Here is a 12,579-nt window from a genome sequence, read left to right on the forward strand (position 1 = left end):
CCACTCACATAGTGACAGTTAGACTGCTCTTAGTGGTCGTAACCATTGATACCTAAGATACTTCAATGCCCTACAATGAAGTAAGCCACATAGTGAATCTGAAGAACTGGTATATTAATTTCCTGATTGGAGGTATTTGCTAATAATAATATTTTTATTCCTATTACATATTGAGATAGGATCTTAAAGATGGGAATACCCCTTTAACCTCTCCTTCATCATTTTGCTGGTTGTACAGTAAGTGTCCCCAACATTTCTTACCGCGAGCTACATTCTGGTCTGACAGATGGTTGCAAGCCACATTCTTTGACAAATAATACAAGCCCTAAGTGTGCCCCTCTGAAGTGCTGATGGCCCCAGTCAGTGGGTCAGGGGCCCGCCGATGCCTGGATGTGCATCCTCAGACGCACATCCAGCTGAAGTGTATTGCACCACACAGACCCATCGGTCCATGCGCAGCAATACACGCTGCCGGCCTATCAAAGGCCACCAGCTGACGTTGGCGTGCACATGACCGGGGACACATGGCTGTGACGCTGAAGTCAGCTGCTTCTTGGTTTACAAGAGGACGTTGTGCGGCGGAGGAGCAGCGGAAAACTTTGGGTTTTTTTTGTATTTTTTTTTTAGTGGCAGTACTACATGTATGACTATGGGCTGTGGATGACTATGGGTTGTGCATTATACTATGTGAATGACTATGGGCTGTGCATTATACTACATAGATGATTATATGGAGGACTGTGGGGAGTGCATTATACATCTGGCATAGGGCCCATGACTTCTATGTATTCCCCTGGGAACCAGGATAAGGGACATGTTTACTAAAATGGGGGGGCCCGGTTCAAATCTTGCACCAGGGCACTGGGGCCGATTATTCCCCTGGCCCCAGTGCCCCTTGTTAGTACCTTTTATAAGGGGGCACTCGGTCTGTTAGTACTCTTATGGCCGGAGTATCCTCACAAAATGTAGTATTAGCCCAAGTGCAAGCTTCTTAACCCCTTAACGACTGCCGTAACGCATTTTCACAGCGGCAGTTAAGGGTACTTATTCCTCAGCGCTGTGAAGAAGTGTCGCTGAGGAATAAGGCTGTAGCGCTCCCAAGAGTACCGGGGTTAGCTGAGACCCTGGAGAATATGATCAGGGCCGGTTTTTGTGGCTTCCTGTCACGTGACAAAAAAAGTGTGCCTGCGGTTTACAATAATTTCTCTCTCCTCTGACATGATATACATGACAGAAGAGAGAGAAATGAAGCTCACCCAGTACCTCCTCCATCCTTTAATCACTCCCCGCACCTTTTCCCTGCCTCCCGCATCTTGCCTCAGAAAAAAAAATGGCGGGTGCATTCACAGTGCGCCCGCCGACAACAGGGAATTTTCCCTATTAGTACATTTTGATCACTGTGATAGTGTTTATCACAGTGATCAAAATAGAAAAATAAATAAATCAAACTCCCTTTTGTCCCCCCCTCTAGGTAAATAAAAATGATAAAATATATTTTTTTGCTAGGGTTGGGTTGGGGTTAGGATTAGGGTTGTGTTGGGATTTTTTCAAAAGTAATGAAAAAAAAAGGATGACGATATGGCGACTAGTGTTTGAGCGCAAGTGCTCGCTACTTGAGTTTGCATCGGATGCTCGGGTATGCACTGAGTATCGCGGGTGCTCGAGTGACCGCATGTTTTGCGGTTGTTATACAGCCAAAAAAAAACCACACAGGGATTGCCTGCCATACACGAGCGATCCCCGTATGGTTTTTCTTTTTGGATGTCTAACAACCGTGAAAGGTGCGGGACGGGGACTCGAGCACCCACGATACTCTGTGCATACCCGAGCACCCAATGCAAACTGAAGCAGCGAGCACTTGCGCTCAACACTAATGACAACATATTCAATATGATGACTTAATGTTATCAAATTCTGTGTCGTACCTCTGGGTTCCAAATGTTCACTGTACCCCTTGATAAAATCTTTGAGGGGTGTAGTTTCCAAAATAGGGTCACTTGTGGGGGCGTTTCCACTGTTTAGGCACATCAGGGGCTCCCCAAGCGCAACATGGCGTCCGCTCTCAATTCCAGGCAATTTTGCTTTCAAAAAGTCACACAGTGCTCCTTCCCTTCCCTGCCGTGCATTCAAACAGTGGTTTTCCCCCACATATGGAGTATCTGCTTACTCTGGAGAAATTGCACAGCAAATTGCATAGTGCAATTTCTCCTGTTACCCTTATAAAAATGTAAAATTGGGGGCTGAAAAAAAAACATTTTTGAGGGGAAAAATGTGAAAATTTTATTTTTACAGCTCAATGTTCTAAACTTCTGTGAAGCACCTGGGGGTTCAGGGTGCTCACCACACATCTAGATAAGTTCCCTGAGGGGTCTAGTTTCCAAAACGGGGTCATTTGTGGGGGGTTTCCACTGTTTAGGCACATCAGGGGCTCCCCAAACGCGACATGGCGTCCACTAATTATTCAAGCAAATTTTACATTCAAAAAGTCAAATGGCGCTCCTTCCCTTCAGAATTCTGCCGTGCTCCCAAACAGTGGTTTTCCCCTACATATGGGGTATCTGCATACTCAGGAGAAATTGCACAACAAATTTTGTGGCCCATTTTCTCTTGTTACCCTTGAGAAAATTAAAAATTTGGGGCCTGAAGTAAAATTTGTGTGAAAAAAAAATTAATTTTTTCCTTCTACGTTGCTTCAGTTCCTGTGAAGCACCTGAAGTGTTAATAAACTTCTTGAATGTGATTTTGAGCATTTTGAGGGGTGCAGTTTTTAGAATGGTGTCACTTTTGGGTATTTTATGTCATGTAGACCCCTCCCTCAAAGTCACTTCAAATGTAATGTGGTCCTAAAAAAATAAATAAATAATAATAATAAAAAAAATGGTTTTGTAAATTTCGTTGGAAAAATTAGAAATCGCTGGTCAACTTTTAATCCTTAGAACTTCGTAAAAAAAAAAAAAAAAAAAATGTTGCTTCCAAAATTGTGCTGATGTAAAGTAGACATGTGGGAAATGTTATGTATTAACTATTTTATGTGACATATCTCTCTGATTTATAAGGGCATAAAAATTCAAAGTTTGAAAATTGCTAAATTTTCGTCAAATTTCGATTTTTATCACAAATAAACGGAAGTCATATCAAAGAAATTTTACCACTATCATGAAGTACAATGTCACAAAAAACAATCTCCGGATCAGTGGGATCCGTTGAAGCGTTCCAGAGTTATTACCTAATAAAGTGACAGTGGTCAGAATTCTAAAATTTGGCCTGGTCATTTGGTCATTAAGGACATAATTGGCTCCGTCCTTAAGGGGTTAAGTTAAAGATCTTCCAGCGTTTCATGTTGATTCAAAGTTTGCAGATAACTTTCTCCTTGATTGGAACTCTAGGTAGTGTAGGGCTGGCACCATATAGCTTTTTGTTTCTCAAAGGAAGGTTCAGACCGCCCTCTCATCTGATCTCCCTTACTAATGGGTGCTTGTGTTTTTTAAGGGAGAGAAGTGAAAGTTGCTGCCAGACTTTTCTGGCAGAGGCTTCTCCATTGAAAGGAGTGGGGTTAAAACTCCAACTGCCCAATCATTACTCCCCTGAATAATTTTTTGGGAAATAATCCGGAAACGCCCCAACACGTCAGATGCTCTGCCCATCCTGCCAAAATTGATGGACTCTCACGCCTTTCATATAATATGGATGAAGACTTTAGGATTTATACCAAGCAATGCAAACTCCGAGTTTGTGCATGGAATCTATTCACGTTACCTGTCAGTTCTGTTGTAAATAAATGAATCCTGTCTATAAACTGCACAATGGCATAAAGAGCTGGACATGTTTTGGAGACCTATTTTTGCACTTAGAGTGCATCAGTAATATTAAAAGCAAATGTCCATAATTCCATGGTGACTGTTCCTGGTCATGTAGACCTCACCACTCCCCTGTGCGGCTCCCTGATCTTTGTAATCTGGTCACTCTTCATGTCCTTCGTGTCATTTGCCCCATATCACCTTTATATGTAACTGTGGAGGTGACTATGTTCAGCTGTAGAATGTTTCCTAATCGGTCTCTTGTATTATCAAAGTTCCCATCATTCTTGCTTTAGAAATAAATTTTAACCAGGTATTATGGGTCACCCTGCTCCCAACAATAATGTCAGATTGCATTACTACAAAGTACCCTATGCACCTGAATTCCTCCTGCATTGCTCTTGTACCTACATTTGAGGTCACAATACACAAAAAGATGCAGAAGTATTAATAATGAGACACTACTGATTCATACAAAACATGTGCTTTGTGTCACAATACAGTGACCTATACACATCCTGCACTATTTGGATGCCTTTAATGTACACTGACAACACTTTATTTCCCCTTTAAAGGAAACTGGTCATCAGGTTTTAACCATATAAAGTAAATTTTCTGTAAAAAATAAAAAAAATAAAATAAAAAAAGTCCCCAATCCACTCTGCAGATCCCAAAAAAGACCCTTTTATAATTCTCAGACGGCACGGTCCGGTTCAATGGGCGTCTCTGGTCTTGATCCAGCGCCTCCTCTCTTCCTGTGATCGCCATCCTCTATCCCTGCTTTGTGTGCATGTCGCATCTTATGTCCTCCACATAGTGTCCCCATCACACTCCTGCACAGGCGCACTTCTCTGCCCTGCTGAGTGCCGAACAAAGTACTGTAGTGCACATGCGCCGGCTTTACTTCTGGGTCATCGGCGCTCTTTGAAATTTCTTGGCACATTAAAGTACTTTGCCTTTCCCTCGGCTGGGCAGAGAGAAGTGCGCCTGTGCAGGAGCGCAATGTGTGACGTAGGACGCGTCATCCACATGAAGGAGAACGACGATTGTAAGAAGAGAGGAGGCGCTGAATCAATCAGAGAAAATGTGCACCACGCTTGTAAATGCAATACAGACCAAAAGTTTGGACACACCTCATTTAAAGATTTTTCTGTATTTTCATGACTTTGAAAATTGTACATTCACACTGAAGGCATCGAAACTATGAATTAACACATGTGGAATTATATACTTAACAAAAAAGTGTGAAACAACTGAAAATATGTCTTATATTCTAGGTTCTTCAAAGTAGCCACCTTTTGCTTTGATGACTGCTTTGCACACTCTTGGCATTCTCTTGATGAGCTGCAAGAGGTAGTCACCGGAAATGGTTTTCACTTCACAGGTGTGCCCTGTCAGGTTTAATAAGTGGGATTTCTTGCTTTGTAAATGGGGTTGGGACCATCAGTTGTGTTGTGCAGAAGTCTGGTGGATACACAGCTGATAGTCCTACTGAATAGACTGTTAGAATTTGTATTATGGCAAGAAAAAAGCAGCGAAGTAAAGAAAAACAAGTGGCCATCATTACTTTAAGAAATGAAGGTCAGTCAGTCCGAAAAATTGGGCAAACTTTGAAAGTGTCCCCAAGTGCAGTTGCAAAAACCATCAAGCGCTACAAAGAAACTGGCTCACATGAGGACCGCCCCAGGAAAGGAAGACCAAGAGTCGCCTCTGCTTCTGAGGGTAAGTTTATCCGAGTCACCAGCCTCAGAAACAGCAGCTCAGATTAGAGACCAGGTCAATGCCACACAGAGTTCCAGCAGCAGACACATCTCTTCAACAACTGTTAAGAGGAGACTTTGTGCAGCAGGCCTTCATGGTAAAATAGCTGCTAGGAAACCACTGCTAAGGAAAGGAAACGAGCAGAAGAGACTTGTTTGGGCTAAAGAACACAAGGAATGGACATTAGACCAGTGGAAATCTGTGCTTTGGTCTGATGAATCCAAATTTGAGATCTTTGGTTCCAACCACCGTGTCTTTGTGCGACGCAGAAAAGGTGAATGGATGGACTCTACATGCCTGGTTCCCACCGTGAAGCATGGAGGAGGAGGTGTGATGGTGTGGGGGTGCTTTGCTGGTGACACTGTTGGGGATTTATTCAAAATTTAAGGCATACTGAACCAGCATGGCTACCACAGCATCTTGCAGTGGCATGCTATTCCATCTGGACCATCATTTATTTTTCAACAGGACAATGACCCCAAACACACCTCCAGGCTGTGTAAGGGCTATTTGACCAAGAAGGAGAGTGATGGGGTGCTACCCCAGATCACCTGGCCTCCACAGTCACCAGACCTGAACCCAATCGAGATGGTTTGGGGTGAGCTGGACCGCAGAGTGAAGGCAAAAGGGCCAACAAGTGCTAAGAATCTCTGGGAACTCCTTCAAGATTGTTGGAAGACCATTTCCGGTGACTACCTCTTGAAGCTCATCAAGAGAATGCCAAGAGTGTGCAAAGCAGTCATCAAAGCATAGGGTGGCTACTTTGAAGAACCTAGATATAAGACATATTTTCAGTTGTTTCACACTTTTTTGTTAAGTATATAATTCCACATGTGTTAATTCATAGTTTTGATGCCTTCAGTGTGAATGTACAATTTTTATAGTCAAGAAAATACAGAAAAATCTTTAAATGAGGTGTGTCCAAACTTTTGGTTTGTACTGTATATGTGGCTACAATTACTGATACTTTTCTTTAGTTATTACTCGTCCATTAACACACAGCCTGCTGAGTTTTCATTGAGTAGAAAACTTTACATGTACTATACTCCCAGTAGCATTTGAGTTTGATAAAGGGGTTGACTGACTGAAGCTGGATTCTTTTTGACTAACAGCTATTTTTGCAGATGCCATACACAAGCAATCTCAGTTTGTCCAAGCATGGATGTGGCAACTTATCTTTTCTGAGAACAAAATGGATTGCGCATGTTGTAATCCACCAGCCTGATCCTTCTTTCTCTTGTTTTTCTGCTTTCATGGAGAAAGTTGATAAACCTTTCTACACATTAGATGATTTGCTGATCCTTCCCGAATAGATGAATTTAGCAGACATTAGTCTAATGTGTATGGCCACACTGAGGCAACTAATATTTGTATGTCCTATTGGGTCATATGGACTTCATAGAGGAGTAATATTCCCTGCTCGGTGGACTCGACCCATCTATTCTTTCAGATTCACATTTATTTGAACGTCCTAATGTAACTACCACCTATGTATGGGAAATGTATGGCTTTCCTCAACCTCCACCACCAATCGGCTAGATAGCCTGCCATACAGCATGTTTTCCCTGCAGACGTTTTAGAAATCAGTCCCATGGTGATCAGAAAATAAAGAATCCATGCAGGCCACATCTTTCATCCTGCTTTTAGTCAGTTGCATTTTAGTCATTTCATATCCATTCAAGATTACATTTTTAGAGTTTAAAGGAGCTGTTCTGCACTAACATCGATGACTTCTCATATTGATGATCAATCCTCTAGATATCGGTGGAGGTCTAACAGTTGGCACCCCAACAGATCAGGTGATAACTGCATATTGGTGACCCTTCCAATGGATGGGTCCTCAATATATTAATACTGGACAACCCCTTTAATACCCATTGTTTTATTGTTACAATCAGTATCATACTCGCTACATACGGTAATATATTAAATGGGGACGTATATGCCTTTGCGGTCAGGTAAAAGAAGAGGTTTAAAACTGGGGTCAGCAGCCCCTCAGTGGTGATTTACTGGCAGATTGGTAATGGGTAAACCTAGGACTGCGCTGCTTTTTATTTTAGCTACACGGCACTGATGTAATGTACGACACCCTGGGGTTTGAGGAGGGCAGGGTGATCGGTGGGGATCTATACCGGTGCCAGTGAGTGATATTCAGCTTACATGGTTTGCTTTCTGCCATCACCAGCAGGATTTCTTACTGGGGTACACGTTTCTATCAATATTATTCTGGGTTTGTGTCCCATTTAGCTAAAGTGACAGTACCCCGAGGATGAACCCTTTGGAAACGTCACATTAGACATAACTTGAGCATAACCTCAATATAAGTGTATTAAAAACTTTTTATTTTGAGGCAACATGGAAAAAGGGTACATTTTATGCCATTCAGTATGGTGCTGATACAATACAATGTTGTATTAATAAAATAAGGACACGACATACTGTTTGATCTCAAACATGAGAATACAAAGTCCAGTGTAAAGTAAACACAATTGGGCAGAAACGTTGTCCATGTGCACACAGCTCCTGTCAAAAATTAACTATCACTAGTATTCAAGAGCTGAATACCCCGCCAAATAGAATTTGCAGAGAATTGTCTATTTTCTTTTTTTTTTTTTTCTTCTAGTTTTCTGCTTTGGATTTAATTCAAAAGAATTACCAAACCGTTGTAATGTTGAATGTCACAGACAGCAAAGTTTGTCATTGTGCCTCTCTTCTGCCATATTTCTTCCACATTGGGCCCTTCTTGAAAATTTGGGAATGCTTCTTTCATTTAAAAAATAAAAAACCTCCACAGCAGATTTTAAGGCTGTAAAAGCCTAAAGTAAATCCAGCAGGAACAAATAGAAGTCTTCCCTTGTTATATTTCATTTAAATCAACTTATCAACTTCTGTCTTTTGCTAAAAAAAAACAATTGAGGTGGGCTGTGTAAAATAAAAAAGTGTGTAAAATCCCCATTAGTCTACATTCACCCATCCATTTCCATTTTTACATCCATCAAAAGTGGACTTTTTCTTTTATGTGCCATTGTGTTGCATATGTTTTTGTTTTTTCTTTTTAATTGAAGCATGTACTTTTTTTTTTATTTTTTATATTGACCATTGACCCTTCAGAATGGATCAGTGAAACACTGATGGAACACAGAAGTAAGGAGAATGTCTCCCTCTTTCCATCCTTTTAATGGATTTCATGCCAAATATGATTCACAAAACAGATGAGATGGGACATGTGCTGTCTGAGGGGAAAAAAACATCCAGCACACGTGTGGCACCCCAGGGGTCTGGTTTCCACAGTAATGTAATGTTATGTCTGAGAGCAGGTGGGAGGTCCTTTGGTCAGGGATCCTGTGCATGCCACACCTCCTGCCCAGTCTTGGGAGGGGAAGAACTTCCCCTGTATAAACCCGGGGCTGAGGCAGGGTTAGTCAGTCAAGGAGAGTAGAGACGAGAAACAGTCATAGGAAGAAACAGCAGAAGCTCAGTGGGAGCAATACTACTACGAGTCAGGGGCTGGCAGCTGCAGAGCTCGCCCTGACTGAGAAGCTTTCTTACCGGACCTGGCGTCCGAGGCTGTGGGGACTAACTCTTACCCAGCAGCAGAAGCCGACCGGCAGGGGATTTCAGGTCCTCAGGCCCAGAAACCCGAAGGCACGGTCACACGCGTGGGACCAGCACCGCCATCATGGAGCGGAAGCCATTAGAAGGCCCCGAGTCACCGGCCATACGGGTGAGCACCACACGGTACACTCAGGGACGTGGGCTACTTATATCCGCTTCTAGCAAGGTAGCCAGAAGAGTACAGTCAGTTTGGGAGGCCTACAACTCCGCCTGGCCAGGGGAGATCCCATCTGCTCAAGGACTGACCAGGCCCCGTTCGCTAGCAAGTACTCCGGGAGGGTCTATCGTTGTTACCAGTAAAGACCCTGAATTACACCGCACCGTCTCTGAGTGGTTCCTGCTACCCCCCATCTTCCACGTCGGCTGCCCTGAGGCCATTCCCCTCCCGTTGGGGGTTATACTATCACGCTGCACCATTCTACACCGGCCTCAGCGGTCTGCCCTGCAGCGGCAGCTCCATAGCTGCAAATCAACGGGTGGCGTAGTCGACACTCAAATAACATCTATCAAGACTGCCACATACTGAGTTTGACTCCCTGGGCACGGACCGGGTCCCCGCCACTCGGAGACTACAACCCTCATCTGATCCGGTTCCGGGTAAGCCCCCCCCCGCGCGGGACGCTGCGCGACACAGCAGGCCCAGGGGCGCGTCAACTTTGGCGTAGTCGGCAGGATTTCGTGCCCGCAACCACCGGGTACTGCGTGCCTGAAAAAAGAGACTTTTAAACTTACCATCGGTGAAGATTCCCGCCATCCGGCGCCATCTTCAGCCTTCTTCCCGCCATCGGTGAAGATTCCCGCCATCCGGCGCCATTTTCAGCCTTCTTCCCGCCTTCCGTGGAGTTTTCCCGCCGTTGGACGCCATCTTGAGGACGCCGCGCGGGAAGAAGAGGGGCGTGGACTCCGAAAGCGCGCGAGAACTGAAGCCCCGCCTCACGTCCGGACGTTGCGTAAGGTCCTGGAAGGAGCCCAGCAGACGCCGACGTCACAGGAGCGCGACGGAAGGTCCTCAACCCTGACGATCCACTGCGGAGCCGCGGCCTACGGAAGAGGATCATCGCAAGGTAGGCCACGGTCCACTAGGGGGGAGAAGGATGTCGGATACGGAGGAGAGCTTCACTGCCTCAACCCCCGCCAGCGCTACCGCTGCTGCAGTTATGCCCTTCACCATGCCCTATATCCCGGGAGCAGCTTGGCTACCCCAGTACTCAGGGGAGTCACATACCCTGCATGACTTTAGAGAAAAGCTGGATAGCCTCTTCCAGGTGTACCCCCTCACAGAAGAGCAAAAAGTGAGCATCCTGGTGGCCCAACTAACCGGGGCAGCCAAAAGGGAAGTAAAATCCTGGCCACCTGGGAGGAAGACTGTCGCAGGGATACTAACCCGGCTGAAGGACACCTTTGATACCCGCACCTCAGCCGAGATTAAGCTTAGGTTCTACGGGTGCAAGCAGCGAGCGCATGAGAGTATAAGGGACTATGCACTAAACCTACAAGAGGCCCTGAGGGCCATTAAGCAGACCGACCCTGATGGAGTGGGAAACGAGGACAGGCTGTTGACCGAACAGTTTATAGAGGGACTATATTGTAATACCCACCGAACCCAGTTGCGGGCAATGGCCTTACAGGATCCCCATCTGGGCTTTGCACAGTTCAAGGACAGAGCCATCCGGGTGCTCCGAGAACCGGCACCGGGTGGCGTTGTGACCCACAGGCGCCCTGCTATCACTTACCACCAGGAGGCGGCGCCTTTGTCGGCAGGGCCTGTGGGAGCTGATGCGCAGGCTTTGGACAATGACCCGGCTCCAGACCTACACCATCAGGTCCAAGAGCTAGCTAAGAGCGTTGCTGCGCTAACCCGAACTGTGCAGTCTTTACAGGCTTCCACCCCAGGGAAGATCCAGCTGGCATCCGGACCGGAGGACATCCCGTGGCGTCGACCAAGGAGGACCCCACCGGCCAGAGGAAGACCCAGTGACCGATACAGCGAGGACGGACGACCCATCTGCCGCCGCTGCAATCAACCCGGACATATGGCAAGGTACTGTTCTTTAAACGGGCACAACCTGGGGTAGAGGGCCAACCCCCAGGAAAAAGATCACCAGGCCCATCGAACTGGCGCGACAGATATGTGGGAGGACGTCCAGTCTTGCCTGTGGTACTGGATGGCATTCCCATGAGTGCCCTACTGGACACCGGGTCACAGGTCACCACCATCCCGTACGTGCTCTTTAAGCAGTACTGGAATGACTCGGATATTACCCGCTACCCTGACGACGACTTGAGTATCATCGCCAGCAATGGCCAGCCCGTGCCACAGGTCGGATTTAAAGAGGTGACCATCAAAATCGGTAGAGTCGAACTGGCAGCACAGGGACTGATCATTGTAGATATTGACAAACATGAGAGTCACCCAAAAATAACTCTAGGAACTAATGTAATTGAAAATTGTCTTGCAGAGGTGATTTTCCTTTTACAGCAGGTTGCCAAGAACGCCAACTCCGGCGAACAGCGGGTGCTCCAGAAAGAGATCCGGGCACTGATGCGACGGCAACAGGTGGAACTCTCCGGCGGTGAGATTGGTAGCGTAAGAATGTGTGACCCTTTTCCTATTGCCATGCCCCCAAAAAGTGAAATGATGATTTGGTGCCGGGCAGCTATTGGTCTGAGAGGTAGGGATTACCAGGCAATGGTAGAACCAGTTTACTCGGACAGTAGGCCCACCATTTTGACAGCACGGGGGTTGGTTGATGTACGCCATGGGAGGGTGCCCGTTCGCATAATAAATATCGGGGAGAGGGAAGTGTATCTGCCCCGGTATGCCACGCTAGCCAAATTATATACCATTAACCAAAATTCTATACAATCTGTGGAACCCTTGCCTCCATCTCACCCGGAGGAAGGTAACGGCTCTAAGAAAAACATAGAGGACTGGTGTCAGCAACTACATCTGGGTACTGACTCCACTCCCGCACACCAGAAGCAAGGAGTCTATCGGGTGGTTCAAGAGTACGAGAGAGTGTTCAGTAAACACCCGTTAGACTTCGGGCGAGTCAAGGGGGTAGAACACCACATCCCCACGGGAGACCATCCTCCTATAAAAGAGAGGTATCGACCCGTACCCCCTGCCCACTACCAACACGCCAAGGGGATGCTTAGAGACATGAAGGAGGCTGGGGTGATCAGGGATAGCTGTAGCCCCTGGGCAGCTCCACTAGTCTTAGTCCGAAAGAAAGACAACACCATGAGGATGTGTGTAGATTACCGGAAAATCAATCGTATCACACACAAGGATGCGTACCCCTTACCAAGGATAGAGGAGTCATTGGCTGCTTTAAGATCTGCTAACTTCTTCTCTACCTTGGATCTCACTAGCGGGTACTGGCAGGTTCCTGTAGCAGAGGCG

General features: G+C 45.9%; 1 protein-coding gene across 1 annotated transcript in view; it reads left to right on the forward strand.

Moving 5' to 3' along the window:
- SNX5 (sorting nexin 5) overlaps positions 1-12,579 on the forward strand; it is a 91,151-nt gene that overhangs the window by 63,960 nt on the left and 14,612 nt on the right. The gene's annotated exons all lie outside the window — the stretch shown is intronic.

The sequence above is a fragment of the Phyllobates terribilis genome, unplaced genomic scaffold (genome assembly GCF_046119375.1).
Source record: "Phyllobates terribilis strain yellow unplaced genomic scaffold, ASM4611937v1 Scaffold_3__8_contigs__length_932513732, whole genome shotgun sequence".
Taxonomy (NCBI): Eukaryota; Metazoa; Chordata; class Amphibia; order Anura; family Dendrobatidae; genus Phyllobates; species Phyllobates terribilis.